The 24,145-nt window shown below is 47.7% G+C and overlaps 1 protein-coding gene across 3 annotated transcripts in view; it reads left to right on the top strand.

Annotated features, from left to right (window-relative positions):
* The window catches only part of KCNJ15 (potassium inwardly rectifying channel subfamily J member 15), a 46,077-nt gene that overhangs the window by 15,016 nt on the left and 6,916 nt on the right, over positions 1-24,145 (top strand). Inside the window, exons 1-2 of one of the 3 annotated variants that reach the window (XM_043593600.1) lie at positions 12,230-12,400; positions 23,452-23,552. The gene's annotated coding sequence lies outside the window, so the exon portion shown is untranslated. Of the gene's footprint in view, positions 1-12,229; positions 12,401-23,397; positions 23,553-24,145 lie in introns of those variants that run through there. The other 2 variants (XM_043593598.1, XM_043593599.1) reach the window with 2 other exon arrangements.

Genomic DNA, 24,145 nt, shown 5'->3' with positions numbered 1-24,145 from the left:
GCCCAAGGTTGGACTGCACACCTGGTCCCAGGTCCTTCCTGCAGAGCCGGGCCCCCTGGTCACTGCCCCAGATCTCCAGGACCTTCGATTGAGCTGGGTCCCAGCACCTGGACTCAAGGTAAGGCCCCCAGAGTGCTTCCTGCTGGCCACCCAGGGTGCCACGGAGGGAAGGGAAAAATAACACATCCAAACCTCAAAAGACTAGGGAATTTCTGGAAGGTCCAACCAAAATGATTCATCGTGACCTCAGGCATGATTTTTTTTTCCCCCGACTCTCCACTCTTTTCCATTTCAACTAATATGTATCTTACTGATTTGAAGAAAACTCCCGGGTTTGAAACTTCTAGTGCTTAAATGTGAGTAGGCACTACGCTATGGGACTGCAAATAAAAGACAGTATTTAACCTCGTGAGGAAAAAGAGTGATGAATACTTGTACCCTATGCTGTAGAGACTGAAGCCCCAGTTTATTTTCCTGAACGAAGGCTTTGGGTATACAACTATTAGTAAAGAACAGGCATGCTTCTAAAAATAGCAATTAGCTCTTAATTCAGATTAAATTCACAAACAAATAACTTGCAGCATTAGCACTGATGGTTGAGCCTTAAAGACCTTGATTTCAATGGCAAGGTGTCTAACAAATGCAGCTGTTTGAACAAGCACATACGGAGGCTTACTTCTTCCAATATCGTGTATTGTATTATCCACAAACCGCATGGCTTGTGAAGAGGGGGAAGGTATTTAAAATAGTAAGTGATGATAGCTAGCTAGTAGTCTAGTTATCCTTACCGACTGTCCAATTGATAGCATTTTACCTTAGGCTTTTAGGATCTGCTTCAGGCCTGGTTAACTCTAAGTCACAATTTTTGGGAGTGAGAAAGATCCTACATAGACTGCTGTAAATTCATCTTAGCTCTGAGAGATGACTCATATGTGTATAACTCTATTTCATATACCTACCTATTCATTCCAATATTTGCAAAGCTTCTTCCCTTCCCTTCCTTTCCATTCCTTCCTTTTCTTTCCTTCCTTCCTTCCTTCCTTCCTTCCTTCTTTCCTTCCTTGGCGTCTTTTAACCAGTGTCTCCCCCTTTTCCCCGATATTGACAAATCAATTTCCCCAGCTTGCAAATAACTAGAACCCCTTGGTCTCTAAGAATTTTCTTGTCAGTCTGTTCCAATGTCCTATCAACAACTTGTCAATTACCCGTGACACCTGAGATTTCTCCCAGCAGAACTTAGGCTGTGTGTGTTCACAGGGCGATTAATCTTTAAAACCACGATGGTCCTGGAGACCAAGGGCCTAGTCAGCCCAGAGCCGTGTTAGCTGTGCAGCTGACACGAGAGTCACACATTCAATGTACACGTTAAAGAAGTAAACCGAGTTTCAGATGTTCGCGTTTTCTCTGCTGCTCACCGGCTGCCCATGCCGGAGAGAGCTTGGAGGCCATTTCGCCCAACCCTTTCATTTTCCAGATGAGGAAAACAGGCCTAATTGATAGCTGGCGATACTAAATTATAGCCCTTCTAAAACTCAATAGCAGAGTTAGTAGGCTTCTTAATGTGCTCAATTACCGTATGGATTCCACGAGCCGATGAGCGCGCCGTGACCTTGAGAATTTACATTCTGCGGGTTTTTGAGGTTTATGTTTCTACCGTGGTATTTGTAATCCAAAGTCCCGGTCACCTTTTACCAATGAGGCCTCGCCGGTCCCCGGCTCCGGGCACCTCTCCTCTTCTGTACTCGGCCGGGGCTCCCAGGTACTCAGCATCGACATCTGCGAAGTCATAGCAGGTGTAGCCAAGAGACCGGGTCCTGCGGCTGTTTAGACCCCTTCCTCTCTCGTCTCGTCTCCTGGCTTCTTGAGAGCTAGCCCCAGTTTCTTCCACATCTTTCCGCCCTGCTCACATTTCCCCAGAGGACCATACTTAGTCCGTTCCCTGGACCAAGGGTACAGTTCAGCAACGTTCATCTTCCACTGCTCAGTGTTTTCCCATAACGTTTCCTACCTTCCTTCCCCTCCCCCTCATCTGGAACAGAAGCTTCATGAGAACAAGCATCTGCTTGTACCGTGGTGTCCCCAGTGTTTGAAAGAGTCCGGAAATATAGTAGGTGCTCAATAAGTACATGAGCAGTGGGTGTAACCTTTCCTCTTTCCCTTCTTTCTTAGGGAAACAGGGGTCCCCCCTCCTTTCCAGGACTCACCCCTGGGAGCAGCAGTGCCTCCTGTCCACCCTCAAATCTTCAACTCCTAGATCATGTCCTATTTCCTGAAATCTCATTTCCCTGGTTGTCCACTCTGATGAACTACACGGTTGCCCAACCCTCTGGCTGCTCTTGCCCCGCTGCATTTCCGAAAAGCCCTCCAGTCCCTCCCCAGTGTGGCCTGTCTCCTAGCTTCAGCCCGCAGCTTCCTTCCGCCGTTGGTATTTCTCCTTGGTACAGATCTCATTGACTCGTGCGGTTCACGTCTGCTCCCGGGCGGCGATTCCCAAAGCTTCATCGCCAGCCCCAAATTTACTTCCTAGAGAAGAACGCTTCAAAGCGAACGAGGAGAGCCAATCTCACGGCGTTGCCTTCAATACTCTGTCTTTCAAGCCTTCTTCTTCATCCAGGGACAAAGCAGCTCCTGTTCCCCTGCCACCACCTCACATCTAACAGGTGTGTGAGTGTTACCTGTTGGTAAGCCAAGGTGGCGATGCCCTGGAGTCCGTGTATTGCTTTATTTTTATTGCATTAACGGCATCTTATCTTATCTCTCTCTATCTACTCTCTTCATCTCAATCTGTCTTGCTACATGAGCCTGGCTTCTTTTTACCTGTCGACAGATCGAATCTATTTCCACTTGAGCTTTTAATCCATCCTCCTATTTAATCTCTTAAGGCACCACAGTGATTCTCGACCATCAGGACACATTAGAAGCAAACGGGAAATTTTGAAAAAGTACCGAAACTCAGGCTCCTAATAATATGTCTCTCCTTTCCTCCCCCCGATGAGAGATTCTGATTCAGCTGATGTGTGGAGAAGCCAAGGGATTAAGACATTTAAAAACTTCTCCATAGGCTTCTTATATGCAGCCACAGTTGGAATTATTGATATAACCTATGGTCCAATCAAATGAACCTACTCAAGAAAGTATTTTGCCACCACATCATCCTTTTTTTTTTTGCCTGGGAAGTTCCCCTCACAGAAAATTCCCTTTCTCCTATTTCCTCTTCCTACAGAAAATGCACAAAGACTTCTGCGATTCTTCCAGTTGGAAAGAATCGATCCTTTCTGGGACGTTTTCCCTATGTTTCTATATAGTACATTCGTTCACGTCAGCTGGGAAGACACTGTTAGATCAGGACAATACAGAGCATTAGAATAAGACACAGTCCTTGTATTTATGCAGCTTGCAGACTTGTGGGATGGGAGAAACACATGAACCAATAAACATCATAAGTTGTATTATAGGAGTTTTTACATGTCCCTAAGAGTTAGCCGGAAAGGATCCTACTCTGCCTGGTGTTATAACAATTCATGTATATGTCATCTCCTCTATTAGATGGTAAAACTTGAGGACCAGGACCAGGCATAAGACCGTATTTTTCTTATAATAGTGTTAAATACTTGCTGAATAAGTGAGTGAGTGAGTGAGTGAGAGTGAATGATATATTGGTGATTAGGAGACACTGAGGAATACTCACAGCTTCTAGGAAATAATGACCCAGAGCGAGGGGTTGTCCCACTGGAGTTTGAAGGCCATGGCACCATTTTTAATCCTAGACTATGTGTCGTTTTAGTTTTCCTCAATCATTCGTTGCATATTTTACGAAATGGTAATAGAAATAGCATTGGAAACTAGGTCCCATTTCTCACGACTGAGGAGGCGGTGATGGGCTGCTCAAAATAAGGCTTAGCCCCTTTGATTTTAGTAAGTAAATCCTGGGAATCAAATGCGATGGTTTGGTGGATGGAGGGAAGGACTGGAGGGCGAGGGGAGAGATTGGAAGAAACGCCTACCCGCCGTGTGGATTCATGAGCCTTCCCTCCTTTCCTTCTGACCTTAGCCATGATCTTCCAGTGAAATCCTTGGGATTTTGAAAGATGTTGTCGAGAAAGCTGCGAAAAAGGCCACCAAGTGAATAAAAACAAATAGGATTCTGCCACAGTTTCCAGGCTGATTTTTGTGTATGTGTGTGTACGGGGAGCGGGGTAAACAAGGAAGGAAACAAAGCACATGCGAACGTAATTAGACTTCTTTAGTGGAAAGCTCCAATGCTTCAAGCAACTACAGGTATGATTAATCATTCCCAAAAAAAAGCAAGCCATCCTTGGGGAGAAGAGCCGTATCTGAACATCTGTGTATGTACTCTTTGAGGACATCAGTGAATCACCAAGTGAGGGTCATCAACAGAGGAAGCTCCCCGCTTCCGGGAGCGTCTGAGTCAGGACAGATGAAAGGAAGCATTCCTTAACCCGGTGAACTGTAGCACGGTGGAAACTCACTTCTCGCAGAGATAGGACAATACGTGACGGTAAGTCCCTTCAAAGAAAGAATTTAGAAAGCTTCACGTCTAATGATAAGTATGTTGAAACCATTCATATGTTTTAGGCCATGTCTTTGACCTTCATTCATCCTTTAATTTATGGATTGGTTATCAATCTATTGACTCGTTTAGAGTCCTGAGGATGAGTCATCAAAAGTTTTTGTTTTGTTTTGTTTTGTTTTGTTTTGTTTTGTTTTGGAGCACCTACTATATGCCAGGGACTGTGTTTCTGTGGCTACAGAGATGAACATGGCCCAATCCCTGCTCTCAGAGAACTCACCTTCCAGAAGGGGAGACAGATACATTCAGAGAAAGTCATGATACCGAAGTGAGTGAACTATACCTTAGAGCAGTAAAGGAGAGGCGGGTCTTAGATGAACCTGCAGTGGGAGGAGTTAGCAAGGGAATCACGGGGTTTCGGCTGGGGGATCTGTGCTCACATGGGCCTTTCAGGCAGTGGACACACTGGGAGCAAAGGCAGGTAGAAAGATGTGGGGCAGCACGCGGTGTGCGGAGAAGTGCATTTCGCCATCACTGAAGCATGGATGATGGAGTGAACGTCCAGAGATGTGCCCAAAATGGCAGCCAGGGGGGTCTCACCTAGAAAACTCGGACATTGGGTAAAAAATTTAGATTTTATGTCACATAAGACATGAAAACCAGGTTGAGGGCTGTCTCAGGGGACGGACATAGACACGTCATCATTTTTGAAAGGGAGAGTGGCTCTAAAGGGGAGTCAGAGTAAAGAGGGGCCGAAAGGAGGTCAGGAACAGTGAGCAGGGTAGAGTCTTGAAAGGGCAGAGAAGCAGGGGATGGAAACAAGACTTAGCTGCAGGCAGAACCGAAGACGATGTGTTGTAATTGTAAAGGAAGTGGGGAGAGAGAGGCGGACGGGCATCAGGCTTGGGTGGCCGCGGAGTCACTCATAGAAAGAAAGAAGAGAGGCATCGCAGCAGCTTCAGGCAGGTGCAGGGAAGCACCATGACCCTGCAGGGAACACTGGCTTCATAGGCATGGTCCCCCCTGAGTCTTTCAGCAGTGAGTGGACCGAGCCAAAGTACTCTTCCTCCGCTTCGCTCATCAATACACCAATATATGGGAGCATTCATTTTGAGACCCATGGCTGCTTTTCTCAGCACCGGAAGACTCCAAAATGCCTCTGCTTCCGTTCATTCACCCATTCATTCATTCATTCATTCATAAACATTAAGGGCCTGTTGGAACCTCGATATTTGCACACGCAACATAAGGTATGAGAGCTTATGTTCCAACAGGAGGCAATGGAGGGTGATGCACGAGCCGGAATTTGAGTCAGACCAGGATCTAAATATTGTCACCACTACTGGCCAGTTGCGTGGCCTCAGGCGAACTGTCTGACTCATCCGAGCCCCTTATTTTTACCAGAGTTTTGCCAGAGTGACTCTGAAGTTTGGAGTTCAGGAATACGAGCTGTCAACACAGTTCTGGCCATGTGTATGCTCTCGGCTAATGGCCGTTGTTAATCTGATCATTGTTACTGCAATTAGATATTCAGAAGTCCACCAACAGTTCCACCACACTGAGATAAATATTCCGAGAGACAGAAGCACAGGGACAAGGGGGCAGGTAGGGAAACACCTGGGAAGCACATCCCCAGAATGAGCAAGGTCTCAAAGGTAGACAGGAGGAAGTGAGTGAAGAAGGGGAGAGAGCTTTCCAGTAGATGGCCTGGTATGTTTGAAGGTATCGAATCAGTCAACAGAGGACCAACCCATTTGGGCAACCGTGAGTCATTCGGCATGGCTTGCGCAGGCCGCGGAAAAGCTGCCACCAAGGCAGGGGTAGGAGGGGTGGCTCCTAAAGGACTCACACGCCATGGTCATAAGGTCAAGGGATCAGGCCTTGGTTTGTAGATAACCGGGGCCGCTGAGCTGGGCAGTGGAGGAGAGATTTCAGGAGATCGGCAAGGCTGCACCGTGGGGAATGCCTCACACGGATGGCCACTGGGGACAGGCACCTGGTTATGAGCCTCCTGGGGTCACCGAAGAAAGAAAGTATGTGCCTCTAAGCCAAGGCAGTGGGGCTGAGAAGGGGAGGGGCAGCTTCAAGGGATATTGATGTAAACCAGGGGTCCTCGAGGCTGTGTGATGCAAGACATTCTTCTCAGCTGAACCTTTTGTCCTCACCACCCGAAGACAGTCATTTGGCCTTTCTTGTTCCATGAGGTTTATTTACCTACGATCAAACAGAAACAAGAGATGGCATGCAGGAAAGACAAAAGGGCATTGCCCAACGTCTGCAACCAGGGTCTGGCTCCCAATTCCACCCTCTGAAACCGGGATCTCTTGACTGAAATCAGGGCTGAAGACAGATCCAAGATAGAACATTAAGAATTGGCCAACCAGATGTCATTTGGGGGCCAACTCATGTCAAACGGCCAATGGAATGGCCCTTTAGGACTTCTCCTTTGTCCACGCCACTGTCCTCGCTAATCCTGAACACGTGATCTCAGGCACTGAGTCTGAATCCTGTGGGTTGCATTGTGTTTGTGTGGGACGTGGGCCTAGATTCGGAGGAAGCACTGTTCCAATTCAATCACACGTCACTTTTCCGCAGGGAATGGAAATACTTGGATACCAGCCCCGCAGCCGAGAAGACACAGATATTTGAAAATTCACGCGAACGTGAATGGCCGGGTAGACTCTGTGAATTAAGAGAATCGTTGTGTCAATATCGTGTGCGTCTGTGCACGTGTGTTTTCACTCACAAATCTTCACTGAGCGCTACAGATGTGGTGGGTTCTTTTTCTCCTCTTCCTTTGGACTAAGAACGTTTGCAACCCACTCAACACCAGCCTCCCATCAGGGTGAGGGTGCACGGAGGTAGCCCTTCCTAGTCAGAAACTTCCAACTGAGCTTTCTTCTGCTTAACATGGGAGCCTGGATGATCAGGAGTGGTCAAAACGTTGGTTTCTAGCTCTGCTTCTCGTAAAGGAGAACCAACATTGGAAAAGAATTATTAAACACGGGACTGACGTGTGATGCTGCGCGGTGATTTATAAGCAGGGTTAAAAAAAAAAAGGAAGTCAGCTAGTGACCTTGAACTTTCTCCCAGAGGTAAAGCTTCCTTCTCCATAGAGTTCTGCAAGCGAAATCAGCTGGTGACGGCCACCATGGGAGAGAAAAGGGTCACTGAAACCGTTTCAGATTGCTCTGTGTTCTGTGTTGTGTAGTTCCGATGAGGAACTCGGGTTGCAAAATGCTGATTGCAAACCAAAGCTAGTGGCCGGCCTCGTCACCAGGAGCCTGGTGGAAATGCACGTTCTCAGACCTCAGCACACAGCTTCTGAATCAGAATCTGCATTTTAACAGGATCCCCAGGACATCTGTCTGCACATGAAGGTTTAATAAGCACTCGTCCACAGCATCGGATTCTGGGTGCCTGAGGGGCTCAGTCTTGAGGTTCTGAGCGTCCAACTTCGGTTTAGCTCATGATCTCCTGCTTTCTGAGTTCAAGCCCCGCATCGGGCTCTTTGCTGGCAGCACAGAACCCACTTTGGGTCCTCTGTCTCCCTCTCTCTCTGTCTCTCTGTGTCTCTCTCTCAAGAATAAATAAACAGGAAAAAATAATAATAAAGCACTCGATTCAAAAATGTACAGTCCCCCACCCCCACTGCATACACACACACACACACACACACACACACACATACACGAACACTTTGGACTTACAGGCACAACACATACACTTTTGTACATATATGTACTAATACACATATACAAGTATGTACTAATATATTATGCACATTTTTTAAAATACACAACACATAAACAAACGTTGAAAACAATAAAGTACAAACTCAGTTTGAATACTTGAATTCTGTCCTTGCTCTTGGATTCCTGAGGCACAAAACGTTAGAGACTCCTGCTCTGAGAACTCAAACAGAGAGCTAGCACTCAAAGGTGTCTTAAACCTTCAACCTCTGATGGCCAGTGTGCAGAACAGGAAACACATAGAAAGAAATTGGTTAGGCTCAACTGAATATATTTATGCCCTCACGCTTGTCAATTTTATCAGCGTGAGAAACCTAAGACCCATTTTCTCTTTAAGGCAAGATCTTGTAGGCTATTCTTTGAGCTATGACTCAAGTCTAAATCTTCACTGGTAGTTCAGTGATTCAAGGTCACTGGCATATTTGTACCCTCTTCTCTCTGACATGCCAGGCCTTGGACTGGCCTCCCCTCTGACCCAGAACATCAGACGGCATATCTTTAAATGAGCTTCAGCAGATACTAAGTCTGGACAGCCGGGAGTTCACTTCCGTGATATCTTCGGCCACCCCACTCTTCCTCCAACATTACGTCCCTGCCATGTGGCAGTCCTTGTGTTGGCCTTGGGGTTAAAAGTTAAATGAAACACCCATGGGGTGCCTAGGGGGCTCAGTCGGTTGAGCGTCCGACCTCGGCTCAGATCACGATCTCACGGTTCATGAGTTCGAGCCCCGCATCGGGCTCTGTGCTGATGGCTCACAGCCCGGAGCCTGATTCTGATTCTGTGTCTCCCTCTCTCTCTCTGCCCCTTCCCCGCTCATGCTCTGTCTCTCTGTCTCTCTGTCTCGCTCTCAAAATATAAATAAACATCAAATAAAAAAAAAGTTAAATGCAACACCCCCTCACCGAGCCTGGTTTAAGGAGAAAGAGGGGTCCCAGACATAACAGTACAGCCACACTTAAGTGTTACTGTGAGGTGTGAACGACTTACAAAAGGCAGCAGAAAGGAACAAGGGGAACTCTCCCTGGAAGCTGAAGGAGGTGGCGTTCGAGCTGGGCTTTGAGGGATGAATAGGAGTTTGCCAGACATAGGGCACGGGAAAGGAATTCGGGGTAAAGGGACCCGCCCGAACAAAGGCGTGGGGCAGGAAACCTGTTGGGTGGAATGCAAACTCTTCCCACCCAGTCGATTAAATGAGGCCCGAAGCTGATGTGAAATAATAAGCCTGGACACTTGCTGAACACTGGGTCCTCGGGGTGGTACAATCTAAACGTCTCTGAAAGTAAATTATTTCGTATGGTTTGGCCACCACAGGGTGTGGAAAGTTTCTCGGTAGGGCGCAGTGAGCACTTCTCATTTACAGTAAAACCTGGAATGTTTGGGAATGGTCTGTACTAGGGAAATTGAATTTTCAGATTAACTCCATAAAATGGAAAGTCTGGTTGACAAACGCTCCTAATTTTGTTCTCCTTTGAAAAGATAACTGCTATTAACACGTTAGCTGCATTTCCATTTTAATCTTACCTAGCGAGGGAGACACGGAGCAAACACACTGTCCAGCTTTATCAGCTTCCTGTTTTCAACGGGACACGTTTAGTGTTTTGCCATGGTTTTCAAAGACTGCACACTGTTTTAGCCTATACATATTTTATACATGTAAAATCGTTTCTTTCTTTTGGGTGATGCGGCTCGATCTGAATGTTTCAATATTGTGACTAATGCAGAAGACATTCTTGGACCTAACCCCAATTCGTACTTCTTAGACATAAAGTCACTGGGTCAAAGAGTAGAAATAAAGAGTTTAAAAAACAAATTTAATGTTTATTTATTTTGGAAGGAGTGAGAGACAGAGCACGAGCAGGGGAGGGGCAGAGAGAGAGGGAGACACAGAATCCGAAGCGGGCTCCCGGCTCTGAGCCGTCAGCACAGAGCCCGACGAGGGGCTCGAACGCACAAGCCGTGAGGTCATCACCTGAGCCAAAGTCGGAGGCTTAACCGACTGCGCCCCCCAGGCGCCCCTCAATAAAGATTTTAAACTTTGGGTGTAACTTTGTCAGTTTCCACCAGAAAAAGCCACGGCGAGTGACCTGTCTGAAGCTGTCTATGAAGCCGTTCATCTCTGCATGGGCGACAAGATGGGCGGTTGACATGCCTCTAAAAATCTGTGATGACTTTTCTTGGACCAGTGGCTTCTAGGTCTCATTGGCCAATGCCTCCAACTCTGCCAGTCCCCAGGGCTGCCCAAGGCTCAGACGGGGACTGCTTCCCCCACACTCCGTGTCCGGGAGAATCTCATCCACTTACACGTTTCAAATTCCATTTGCAGGATGAAACATTAAAGGCATCCCTCCTGCCCAGCCCTCTCTTGTGAACATCAGCCCAGACCCCAGGTCTTACCTCTGCTTAGGTCTGTCCTGCCCCTACCCCGGAGCGCTCCCCCAGACCTCACCCCTGCAGGGGCTGGGTCACCAGGGGTGAGCTCCGCACACATATACCATCCAAGTGTTTGAACAGCACGGGTGTCTGAGAATCTATGAATGATTTTTAAATTCCGGTGGAAGATCCAGCCTCCTCTGAATGAGTATGTTCATTTTAACAGCACCCCCTCCCCATCCCATCTCCCTTATCTTCATGCCCGGAGATCAGCAGTCATTTTGGAGACCTCACCTGCTCCCTGCCCCCTACCTGTTACAAGTGCCTATTGACCCTGTCTGGAAGAGGTAACTCAGAGCCCCCCGCTCCTCTCGGTCGGCTGACGCTGTCCTTGTCCACGCACCGGTATTTATAGCTTGGATTACTGAAAGCACCAGCTCTCCAGCCTTCCAGCATCCATGCTAGCCTCTTCCGACTGATTCTGCATGTTGCGGCAAACACGGTGACTTTAAAAGCTGGAGTGGTCCTCTCTTCCTTGACTGAAACCCTGAGATGCTTCTCATTCCCCTGGGATGAAGGCGATGTCCTCAGGGAGCCCCCAAGTCCTGCGAGGTGTGGCTCTGCCCCGAGCTCCTGCCTGACTCCGCTCCACTCCCCTACTCCCTGGAAGGTGCAAGCTCCGTGCCACCCGGGGCCTTTACAGACACCGTGTGTCCCTCTGGCCAGAACGCTCCTCTCACTCCAAGCCCGCCTACCTACCTGCCGAGTGCTCCTCAGTCTTTATGTCTCCACCTTAACGCCAGGGAAGCCTTCCCGGGACCCCAGACTAGGATGTATGACACAGCCCGAGTACGATTCTCCCATCCGTTCCTGAATTTCTCCCTAAGGCTTCCCACAAATACCTTTAAACCTTCCTCTCCCGGTTTATCTAATCCCTCCCTTCTCTGCTCTATCATCAACGGCCTGGAAGCAAGAACCACGCTGGTCTCGGATTCCCTGCTGGATCTCCGGCACCCGGTGCCGAGCCTAGCACATAACAGGTGCTCGGTGATCTCTTGGCGTTCAGATGAAGGAACGAGTGATGAAATACCTTCCGACTTTCCACCTTTAAAATGTTTTTGAAGTGTATGTCTATAAAGGTTGCTGTTTTGGGGGGGCGGGGAGCAATGGTTTTTTATTCATTGACAAGAACTTGCTATAATCAAAGTAAGAACCCTCCGCTGTCGTCTGTGTGAACCAGAATTTCCTTTTGGTACGTCATATTCCGTACATTTTGTTTATTGCAAGCACCTAATGATAATAGCTCTTACATAATAATTAGTGTGAGCAGGCAGCACGCTATGTACTATAACCTCACACGGCCCCATCATGTGTAAGAATTTTCAGTGTCACCATTCCGCACATGAGAAACTGAGCCCAGAGGGGTTAAGTAAGCTGTCGAAAGTCACACAGCTACTATTCACAGAAGCAGGACGCTGTACTCTTAACCTTTATGCTGTTTATGAAGAAAGGCTTTTTTTTTTTTTTTAAGCCCAGAGGAGGTAATGTTCAACCTGACTTTTAAAGAACAGGTGGAAATTAACCCGAGAAGGGGAGAATGAGAACCTTCAGGAAGGAGTGGCAGGCGGGAGACAGGAGCCCCGAGGGCACTGAACTCGGGGGAAGAGGCCACGATGCACCCAGGCCACATCCCGAAGGGAAGAAAGGTGAAGCAAGAGCAGAGCTGGAGTCTTTAGCTTTGCAAAGGTGAGCACGACTTATCCTGGCAGCCGAAGGGAGGATTTATAAAGAGGAGTGTTGTCAGAACAGCTACTCTGTGGATGAGTAAGCTTTCCTTCTTCCTGGCAAGGGTTATGATGAAATCATGGTAACATAAAGTTGCGTGTGCCCGAATAGTAGATTTACTGTAAAAATCCAGCTTCACAATTCTGGGAAATGCAATGTGTCGGGCTCTGAAGACAGGGGCTCCTGTGTGTTTCTGAGCTGTCACTTCCCCCTTTGCTTCCTCGTCAGAAGACACCGCAGGGTGGCTTCCTAGTAAGGGGTGAGGGGGCGTCTCCCCACGGGGACCGTCACACGAATCGTTCCGGTCGCTGCCAACCCCGGGCCGTGCGGTGATGTCCCGCCGGATAAGGAATGGACTGTGCTTCTGGTTGTTCGGTATCCCAGCTACTCTTCTAGAAGAGGCAAATCCCGTTACAGGGGACAGGGGGGTCCCTGGGGAAATCAGTCGGGGAGGGTTTAATACATTGGCTCAATTTCTGCGACAGGACCAGCACGTGGGGCCTCGTGCACAGCAGGGTTTAAACCCAGGTCCATGGAGTCTGGGGAGGCTAGGGGTAGAGTGTCCATGGCCTAGGCTGGGGCGGGGGAGGGACGGTTCACCCTCAATCACCTGTAAGCAAAATGTATACGTTTTTTTGCAACCCTTCTACCCCCAACTGGGATTCGGTCACAGGGGGACTTTCCGCTTTACGTACAGTTGTTTCCAAGATCCGAAACGCCATTTCTGCTCACTGCCCTTTCAAAACATTAGCGCTTATTAATTAATGCTTGAAAAAGAAGCCCAATTGTGTTTTTGTAAATGCTTTAATGAGTGCCTTTTACTGTCACCGGTGTCATTTGTAATCACATTTCTTTTTTTTCTTAATGTTTATTTATTTATTTATTTTTTAACATTTATTTATTTTTGGGACAGAGAGAGACAGAGCATGAAGGGGGGAGGGGCAGAGAGAGAGGGAGACACAGAATCGGAAACAGGCTCCAGGCTCCGAGCCGTCAGCCCAGAGCCCGACGCGGGGCTCGAACTCCCGGACCGCGAGATCGTGACCTGGCTGAAGTCGGACGCTTAACCGACTGCGCCACCCAGGCGCCCCTCTTAATGTTTACTTATTTCTTTTTTGAGAGTGAGAGAGGGAACAGGCTTGGGAGGGGCAGAAAGAGAGAGAGAATCCCAAGCAGGCTCTGTGCTGTCAGAGTCAAGCCCGACATGAGGCTCAAGTTGATGAAATGTGAGATCGTGACCTGAGCCGAAAGCGAGAGTCAGGCGTTTAACTGACCGAGCCACCCAGGCGCCCCTGTAATCATATTTCTTGCATTTTCATCTGCGTAAACCCATTCTGAGAAGGCAGTTTGACCACCAGGATCCTAATGCAGAAGTGGTTAAGGACCCCCGAGCTAAAAGATGAAAACTGAGACCGGCTAGCTAGACTTTCTGACACTTTCTGGTGAACCAGGCATGAAATGACCCCACTCTGTCATCCTACAATGGTCACGTTAGTCAGCAGGGTTCCCAGTACTGGCTGCTCTTCTAAGAATGTCGTCTGTGCAGTAAACTTGTCTTTACATTTTTTTGACCTTCTGAGCTACCCTCGAGCATACATTTGTTCTTCCCTAGAGCTGCCACATTCAGAAAATAAAAATCTAGGTCTCTTGGGGCGCCTGGGTGGCTCAGTCGGTTGAGTATCTGACTTCAGCTCTGATCTTGATCTCACGGTCTGTGAGTTCGAGCACCGTGTCAGGCTCTGTGCTGGCAGCTCGGAGCCTGGAGCCTGCTTCGGATTCTGTGTCTTTCTCTCTCTGCCCCTCCCCGGCTCGTGCTCTGTCTCTCTCTCTCTCAAAAATAAACATTAACTTAAAAAATATATAGGTCTCCTTTGTACTATATCTATATAGTACATATTTATGGATTTCAGATAAACAACAAATAATTTTAGTGTAAGTGTATATCAAATATTGCATGGGACATAGTTATAGTAGAAAATCATTGGTGGTCTGCCTGAAATTCATTTTTGACCGGGAATCTCCTATCCTACCTGGCAACCCCTAAAATCACCCAAATTGGGCTGATAGTCCTCCAGCTAATTAACTATAGATGGTTAGAAAGTGTCTTCTTATACTGTTTACTGATGGAGATTAGTTAACTGCCAAGGGTCTCAGACTTTGATTGGATGGAAAGGGATTTTGAAGTTTGAGATTTTCTTATTATCACTCAGTCACCATAAGCTCCTATGTTTTCAACTTTGCAACAGGCAGACAGCTCAGAAATATGACCATTCCTTCAAGTCATTTGACCACAATCCAAGAATTTGGGTATAAACTGTGTTCCCCTGAGATCCTGTGATATCCAGTTTCTCTATCAGAGAAACGTGGTCAAAGTTTAAGCCGACAGTGAGACTGAATTTCAAAATCTTTTGACACTGATCCCATTGTTAAGTAACTAGGTTCCAAATCAAGCGAAAGCCCCAATTTCCTTTGTCTGGGACGAGATTCCAATTATGATAATGGTGTGCGTGGAAAACAACAAGAAGAATTCCGCTCTTGTGTCCAGGTGAATCACCCCCGAGGCCATTAATCATCAATTGATAGAGACCAACAATTCCAAATTTATTCTAAACAGAAGAAAAAGTAGTCAGCGTGCAGCCAGAAAAACAAGGCAGCCTGAAATCGGTATGTAGATTTATAACGTGATACGCTTTTTTATCTCTCTATGCCTTTACGATAGTAAAAATATTATGTGTGTGAGGCAAGGAAAATGGGAGGGGTTAAAGGTGGTGGATCCAGAGTCTGAGGGAGTGAGAGACTCGTTAAGGGGCAAATCAACGTGAAATTTTGCAAACTATGTAATGATGCATCGTAACAACAACGAGGTACTCTGCGAACAGTGCTGAGATGAAGGTTACGGAAAACGAACCGTCCTGGCTGGCTTCCCATTTTTTTTTCCCTTCCACTTTTAATGCTCCAGCCATGCTCAGCTTGAGTTTTATTAAACAGAATACACCAAATAAAAGATTTGTTTCTCTACGAGTACTGTCTGCAAAAGCAGACGCGTTCATTCTAATGTGTTCCAGGTTACGGTCAGACAAACCCAAAACGCTCTGCATTCTATTCTCTTTGGCTAAAATCTGAATGGGACCCTGTTGAGCCGCCTTCTCTGTGTTACGTTTGAGCTCATCCAGACAAGAATAGTGAGAATCCCCGAGTTAAAGAAATCTCTTCCCCGAAGAGAAAACCGGGGGCAGTGCGTTAGGGAGGCTAACGCAATACAATTCGTCTTGGTTGGTTGTTTTTTTTTCCCCCCCAGACATAAATTTTCCTGTTTTACCAGTCATTCCACAACAATGCACATCCAAGCCATGCTGTGATTAGAGGGGAGCGTATGCCTATTACCCAAGCTCTTCGCATGTCGGAGCACGGAGAGACGAACGGTGGTAAACCAAAGGAAATTTCCATTTGCTTTTTAGCTGCCGCACTCTCTTACTCTATAGGAAAGTTAGCTGTTATTAAGTAATAACGTTCAGCTAAGTTGGTCACTTGTAACAACAGACAGATGTATAATGTTTTATTTAGGTTAGCCAGCTCTTTCACAAATAAAGGGCTGGAAATTAAACTGTCTTTGCAAAAATATTCTGCAAATGATACCTCTGCCTTATTCCAGTGCTCAGATTCTTTGCCATGGAAAATGGAAAATGAGTCTCCTGTTGAACCCTGTGTCTGTTTAAACTTGTTTTTGCCGAGCAGGGAAAGGTTGATGTTCTATGGAATGAAAAAAATTAAAAAAAAGAATCTGCGTTGAGGGGTAAAGTGTATAACTATGCAAACCACATTCAGAGATGGAAAAGGGGTTTTTTTTTTTTTTTAGTACTTATGGAATTTGAAACAATAATAATGGAATGGAAACATAGGGAAAAGGCTAAGTATTTGACCACAGCGGCAAATTGGATCATTAGACACTCACATGCAATGCAAAATGCAGGATTTGTCTTTGAAGGAGTACTTGTTGCTTCTCCAATGGATAATAGGGCACAAGAAAGACCTCGTCAACCCACCAAGCCATTGCTGACAAGCCCTGGCCATATAATCCTTTGGGAAGTTGGATTCTTCTTAAGACCCAGGTTTTGGGGGCAGCGCCTGAGAGATTGTGACTCAGCAGCTGAAGTGTGAAACTTAATTGACATTTCATTTATTTTTTTTTTATTAAATATAATTTATTGTCAGATTGGTTTCCATACAACACCCAGTGCTCATCCCAATAGGTGCCCTCCTCAATGCCCATCACCCACTTTCCCCTCTCCCCCACCCCCAACAACCCTTAGTTTGTTCTCAGTATTTAAGTCTCTTAAGGTTTGCTTCCCTCCCTCTCTGTTTATAACTTTTCCCCCCCTCTTCCCTTCCCCCATGGTTCTCTGTTAAGTTTCTCAGGATCCACATAAGAGTGAAAACATATGGTATCTGTTTTTCCCGGCCTGACTGATTTCACTTAGCCTTAACACCCTCCGGTTCTATCTGCATTGCTACAAATGGCCGGATTTCATTCTTTCTCGTTGCCAAGTAGTATTCCATTGTGTATATGAACCACAATTTCTTTATCCATTCGTCGCTTAATTGATATTTCAAATGAACTTCCAAGCGATACTGATGCTGCAGCTTTGGGGGGGGGGGGCGCAGTGCAGATTCACTCTCTTCTACGGTACCGGTCTTCAGTGTCCATTGAGGTGAACAGCGCATCGCAAGAGATCTCATGGCAACGCAGACACCTGCCTGTAAGACGGATGGACAGGCCCAAAGCCTTGCTTGCTTCCATCCTGTTTTCCCCCAGATACAAAGTGCAGGGTTTAAACTGAGTCCGCACTCCTCGGACTGTGCTAGAAATGCCGGGCATAGCTCAGCAGGGCTTCTCAGACCCTGTAACACACAAACGTGAGGGGTCCGTCTCCAGTGGGTAGAGATTGTGAGCTGTTTGGCTGTTTGGTAGGCAAAACTTCCCCCTCGTTATCTGAGCACAAATCCATCTATTTGTGGCATGCCTGCACCACACGCTTGGGGAGGCTTAACAAAAGACTGCTAAGAACTTTCAGCTCCAACTCTTCAACCATAGAGTCTAGGTTCCCTCCTTAGGCCCAGGACATTCTTGGCCCACGAACAGAATGACACCCACCATCCGGGGAGGAGACTTTGGGGAAACTTTCAATCAGTTGCTTTCCTTTTCCCCCAGATTCTCATTCCCACCCCTCCCCCAAGACAATGTACCTGAACTTCCGTCCCCTGGGGCTCTTCTCCTGGTGATTGAAAACTCCACTGGGCAGCTACCATAATTGTATATTTAACCCCACTAACTTTCTCTTCGTCCTTACACCAAAGGGCCCATCCCTGTGTTTGAAAGCAACGGACGTTTGAGACAACCCAATTTATGTGCTTGGGAATTTCCTACATATTTTATGCAATTCATTAGGCTGTGCATAGTGTAGGTCACGCTCTCAAAGCGTAGTCTCAAGAGGAGCGGGGCCAGCATCACCTGGCAACTTATTAGAAATGCAGATTCTCAGGTTCCACTCTAGACCCGCTGAATCAGGAGCTTGGGGTGGGACGCAGCCATGTTTCCAGACCTCTGGGTGATCTGAGGCCCATGGGAGCTAGAGACGTCATGGCGTAGAGACGAGAGGCTTGGAGCACAGGCTCAAGCAAACCACGTGCTGTATCCCAGTTTCCTAACCTGGAACCCTCAAATAATAGCAATAATAGCAGTCCCTCTTTCGGAATCAATGACAGAATTCAAATTAATATGTGACACCTCTATACGGTCTGACAGGGTATCAGCAATAAATCAACCATAGCTATGTATTCTGTAATGGATGCTCACATGTAGTGACCAGGAACTTCCATTATGCTCCATGAATGTTCATCATGAGTAGAGATGCTCTTTGTGAGTTGAATTTGATGACCAAGGGCCACAGTGGCCACGTGGGAACAAAGCTCTGGAGACAGGTCTAGTTTGCCAACAAGGTCCGCCGTGAATGAACTCTGTGAACACATGTCAATTACTTCAACTAAGCTTCGTTTCCTCCTTTAGAAAATCAAGAAAATACTTTCTTCACGAGGGAAAGGGAAGGATTGCATACAGTCCTGTCTGTCATTGCTTTGGAAGGTTCCTGGTTCCTTTTAAGTAGTCCCTTTCCCAAATGAAAGCTGTCTGTAATGATAACGTGTGTCTCTCATCACAGATTATTCAAAGCCTCATGAGGCTTTGAAGAACAAAGAGGCGGCCACAAAATGAGCAGCGGGCAAAAGTTTATTAGAATGTAAGATCAGAAAGGAGAATGGTAGGAAAGCTCTCTTTACAGACAGGCGACGTTCGAAAGTGTGTGAGGACTAGAGGCCAGGGTCCTTGTTTTGTAAGGTTCTGGTCAGCCCTCCCCCCGTTCTTCCCCCTGGTTCCTTCTCAGATTCTTCCCTCATTGGCCTGATAGCTCTAGGTGCTGGGGTGTCCCTTCCTGATTGGCTCTCATTGTACGCGGGGTGGTCCATGGCCATACTTAGGTCTTTGGTCAAATTCCTGAGGGAAACCTGAGGGGGAGTAGGTGGGGTCTGTTCCATTCTTAAGAGGAACCTTACTCCTGAGGGGGCTTGCTGTGGTCAGACACTCCCAGCATTGTTCCAAAACAGGTGTTTTTCCCCGGGGACCTCAGGTCCTAGTCTTTCCCTCTCGGCCTACCGAATCCTGTCTCCTCCTGTCATACTAAGACACAAAAACTTACACTAGCTGTGTCCCTGTGGTCAGGCTTTCACTAGACTTTGCTTCAGTAACAATCAGTTCCAAGAATCCCGTGGCTTAGGCTACAAGAGATTTTTTTCTCACCCCTGTTGCAAGTTAGCCTTGGCTCAGCTGTAGCTGTAGCGCAGCCACTGGTGTCTCCCTTCTCCGATTCTCCAGAAGAAGGAGCTGCCCCATCCGAGACCCACCAGAGACCCTACCAGGAGTCCGCCGGCTGCCTCTGTTCGGGCAGGAGTCACTGAGGTTCACACTCCATTGGCTAATGCAGTCACATGACCGCATCTGACACAAAAGGATGGAAACGGAGTCTCCATTTCCTACTCCCAGGGACAGACCCAGGGAAAGATTCATTCTCGACGGACCCAGTCGAAAGGGACAGCACATAACTGGAAGCCACAATCAGCTACCACAACCAGTAGTCAACCACAGCTTTGTCGATTAGGATCCAAGTTCTTATCCTCAAAATATCGATCGAGACAGAGGAAACTCGGTGCAAATTTCCCATAGTCTCAACCGCCACTGCCCTTCAGATCCTTCAGATTCTTATGGAGGAGAAAGACCAATCATTCTTCCTAATCGTGCTCAGTTCTCAAGGGCCTGAGGGGAAAAATGGGCTTTCAGAATGAAGAGTCATCTTATCTGCCGGGGGGGCAGATAAGAACCAAAGAGCCACCCGTTGGGATCTGCTGGGAGTCAACTTTGTCCACCTTCTTCTATCTCGGTAGACATGTCCATTGCTGAGACCACCTGGGAAAAGCCATGTGTGTCCTCAGCTGACAGGGATGGAGTTGAGAACTGCAAGTCCTAGGCTGCTTTGGAGAGCGGGGAAGAATATGGCATGAGGCCAAAGCCAAAGGTCCCAGCACATGAATTTGAGTGGCCACAGTCACAGGATCCAAAGAGAGGATAGCCAAGCCTCACTGATTTTATTTTCAATTATTTTTAAACCTTTTGAGTTCAGTGAACCCCAAGCACATTCTTGCCGAGCATGTCTTTTTCTACTTACTAGTTAAAACCGTGGTTCCTTAAAGTGAAATTTAATCCAGGTATTTTGGATTCATAGTGAGGAGACAGATCATCCAAGAAATGTTTTGTTGGAAATATTTGATATCCAAGAAAGCTTTCAAAGCAACTTTTCCTATAAACAGGAACCTGTTTTGATAGAACTTAAGGTCAGGTCCCCTCAAATCGCAGTTTTTGTCTGGAAATCCAAAGTTATGGTTTGATTTGGGGCCCATTCCCCTTGAAGGTATGCGACATCACTTGAGTTGTGGTTGAGGGATCCCTGCTGCCTCCCTGTTTTGTTATCAGCTGCTTTTCTGTGGCTGAAAATCAGCTCTTTTTCTGCCCACCAGGGAATACAGAATGAAGTATCAGGACGGACAAATTGAAAACTCTCAAAGTTGGACTCAACGGAGTGCTAAGTTTTTAGAAGGAATCAGTGGTGGGCTACGTAGGAGGGGGAAAATCATTCCTTCATGCTTTAAAAAATCAGTACTTATCACCGGCCCACGAGGTGGATGGCACTCATCTACGAGCACGGGGGAGACTGGACATCTCTGGAAACTAACAACCTGATGTTCTCCGCGCCTGTGTGCAAGTGTTATTTTAGCACGGTCAGGGAGAGTGAGGGGATAAGGGTCTTCATCAAGGAGGGAAAAGCCGTCTCTCTCACTCCACCCGCATATCGCAGTGTGGTCGTTTTCAACTGTGCGCTCCTGGAACAGCAGCGTCACCTGGGAGATAGTTGGATGCACGGATTCTCGGGCTCCATCCCAAAGCTACTGAAACCGGAAACTCTGACCCCTCCAGGTGATTCTGACGCAGCTAAAGCTGGAGCACTTCCGTCAAGGTGGCAGAGAGGGCAGGCACGGGAGCTTCACGGGGGCACTACTGCCTCATGTCAGCTGTTGGGAACGTGGGTGAGTCGCTCAACCTCTTTGTGCCTCAGTTTCCTCCTCGTGGGACTAATGAAGGCGCCTGCCTCATGGGCTTGGTGTGACGGTTGAGTACGCGCGTGGAAAACACTGAGAACGATGGCTGGCACATGGCTCCGTACTGTTATCTATGTTGATGATGATGTCTATAATTTATCTGCAACTTTGTCTTATTATTGCCCTTGTTATTATTCATCTGGATCTTTCCCACGTTGGACCACTTCTAACTCTATTCGGACTCTCTTCGTGCTTATTACATGCATACCTATTTCTTCTACTTGGTCGGTGGCTTTCTGGTCATTTATAGACTGACTTCTCTCTGATAGGACAGAGTGTTCCAGCCCACTGTGGCTGATTTCTTTGATCACCCATTCTTTTTTTTTTTTTTTAACGTTTATTTATTTTTGAGACAGAGAGAGACAGAGCATGAACAGGGGAGGGGCAGAGAGAGAGGGAGACACAGAATCCGAAACAGGCTCCAGGCTCTGAGCCGTCAGCCCAGAGCCCGACGCAGGGCTCGAACCCACGGACCGCGAGATCATGACCTGAGCCGAAGTCGGACGCTTAACCGACCGAGCCACCCAGGCGCCCCTGATCACCCATTCTTATAAGACCCTCTTTCTCCGCTGGCACTTTCTCCTCTCTGAGGAGGTGATGGGAACTCCCTTTAGTTTTCTCCATTCTCACTGTTTCGTCCTCAAGACTGGAAGTGTAGTTCGTCATATCACTAAATACCTTTCTCAATGTGCCCGCTGGCTAGTTCTGTCTCAAAAATATGTTTTTCTTTCCTTTATCTCCAGAAAACAAACGCCACACACCATAAGCAATAAATGACTTCATTCCATGTGTGCGTTATTGGCTTGAAGTAGAGAGGGATGTTGACCTCTCCGTTCAGTAGTTTCAAGGACTACACTTTATAAAGATACCACCTTGCTAAGATTACATTCCCAGCCCACATGTCGGAACAAGATAATGAAAACCGGAGAAATACATACAATTTCCAGAGACTAAAGAAGACTCTAATGGTTTGTATGGAATATTGCCTGTTTGTGGGATGAGAAGAGGGGACGTTAGGGGAGCATATCTTGTATCACTCTTTCCATCCTTAGCTTTTGGAAACCGCTGTTGTTTCTTAACGCGTCAGAAGCGAAGCCAGGTAGATTGCAGAACCACTAGGGGAAAAATACCTAAGTCCGTGACATAAAATTATGTGGGATGAGTGTGTGTACGGACCCCGAAGTCAGTTTCGAGGACGACGTCTGCTGCAGAATACAATGCTGTCACTTGGGCACGTATGATGAAATGCGAATGGTGAAGCATACGGGTCAGATGGATGGGTGCAAAGGAGGAGACGCAGGATCTTCACAGATGACGGTTACGGGTGACAATAGGGGCAGTGATGAAGAGAGCGTTTGCCGAGCCCCACGAACACACAGCGAGAATCGAGTGTGCCAAGGGCCGTACGGGTCGGTAACCGGGGCCGCTGACGTGAGGACAGGGTACGTCTGGTAACTGTTCACGGGACCCGGCGGTCCAGAGAGGAAGTGGGAGGCATACGGGTGCCCCTGCGTGTAAGACGGACAGAAAGGTGGGGAGGTCTGCAGACAGCTACCTTCGGAAGAAGCAATCCAGAAGAGAAGGATGCAAAAGAGCCTTTCGAAGTGCGAACAGGTTACGTTACACTTTGGAGGTTGAAGGGGCACGTGTGGTGTATGGACAAGGGCTCCGGTCTAGTTTTTAAAGGCTTTGGACTTTGTTCTTTCTCCGCCGTTGAGCCAGCTGTGTGACGAAGACCGGTCGCTCTGACCTCCCGGGTCGGTCTCCTCGTTTGAAAAATGTGTGTCAGACGCCTTGGGTTTGACAATCTTTTCAGCTCTGATGTTCTGTGACTCAACAGTAATAATGCATTTCCACAGGCGGTAAAAATATTCTAGACTCTTCCCTTCCAGTGCTCGGTGTTTACTTCCTCTGCACTTCCCCTTCCTGCCTCCCTGTTTGCTGGTCAGTTGAGAGTGGGCCTCAATGGGGGTGAGTTAACCCACTCTTTCCAGGGTGTTTTACTATTGAGCTCCCTCCACAGGGTGGGAATTCTGTAGGAAGGGCTGTGGTTGGGCCTTCGGTTTAATTCTTAAACCACTCCTTCGGCCTTTGGTCTACTCTGGGCACCTTGCCAGAGTACCAGGGATTGGAAGGTGAACGCTAGGGCCCTAGCCCTGGGGCGGGGGGGGGGGGTATGGTTAAGGGTCAGTCTCACCGGGTCAGTCTCTTTGTAAACACCTGTGAACGCCACGCGTCCCTCTCTCTTTCAGGCAGAAGCAGCATCCCCTGGTAGCCAGGTGGGCGAAGGGGAGCGGGCACCTTCCACCTGCCTTGAAGAAGACGCCTTCTGACCTGCTGAGGGAGTGACCAGGTAGTAAACAGTCTGGGGGCACGGGGTGTTGAGAGGGAGGGAAAACGCGTTTACCCCGTGAGTGCGGCCCCCCCCAGCTGCTCTTTCCCACAGAGAGGTGCTGAACCCAAGACCCACCCCCCTCCCCCAGAGGCCGTCGGTCGCGTTCCCCCTTTTAAGACCACCGATCTCGGATAGCTCTTGGTGTCGTCACCTCCAACACTAGATGGGCGGCAATGCAACAGAAGAGAGCTTTCCGCAGAAAGAGGGAAAAGATCCAGCTCATCCCAAGCCTGGCCCGTTGCCCCTTTTAAAGAGAGGTTAAAACAGAAGCTTCATGGCACTGCCTTCATGTACCCAGGGCCAACTTCTCCAGAATCTGGCAGACAGCTGAACTTGAGCTTGGAGTGCCGCTCATGCCCGCAGGACACTCGGGTGTCACTCACTCTTGAAAACTTAAGCCTCTGTTTTTATTCCAGTGGATGGAATGGCATGCACTTTCCCCTGGCAGTCTCTCTCTCTCTCTCTCTCTCTCTCTCTCCCTTTTGAAAGCGCACGGGGTGCATGTGTCTACGTGCACATAAGCTGCATTTGTCTTTTTAAAAAATTTTTTT

This window comes from Prionailurus bengalensis, chromosome C2 (assembly GCF_016509475.1).
Source record: "Prionailurus bengalensis isolate Pbe53 chromosome C2, Fcat_Pben_1.1_paternal_pri, whole genome shotgun sequence".
Taxonomy (NCBI): domain Eukaryota; kingdom Metazoa; phylum Chordata; class Mammalia; order Carnivora; family Felidae; genus Prionailurus; species Prionailurus bengalensis.
The sequence above is the reverse complement of the archived record's forward strand: the minus strand, read 5'-3'. Positions and strand labels throughout refer to the sequence as shown.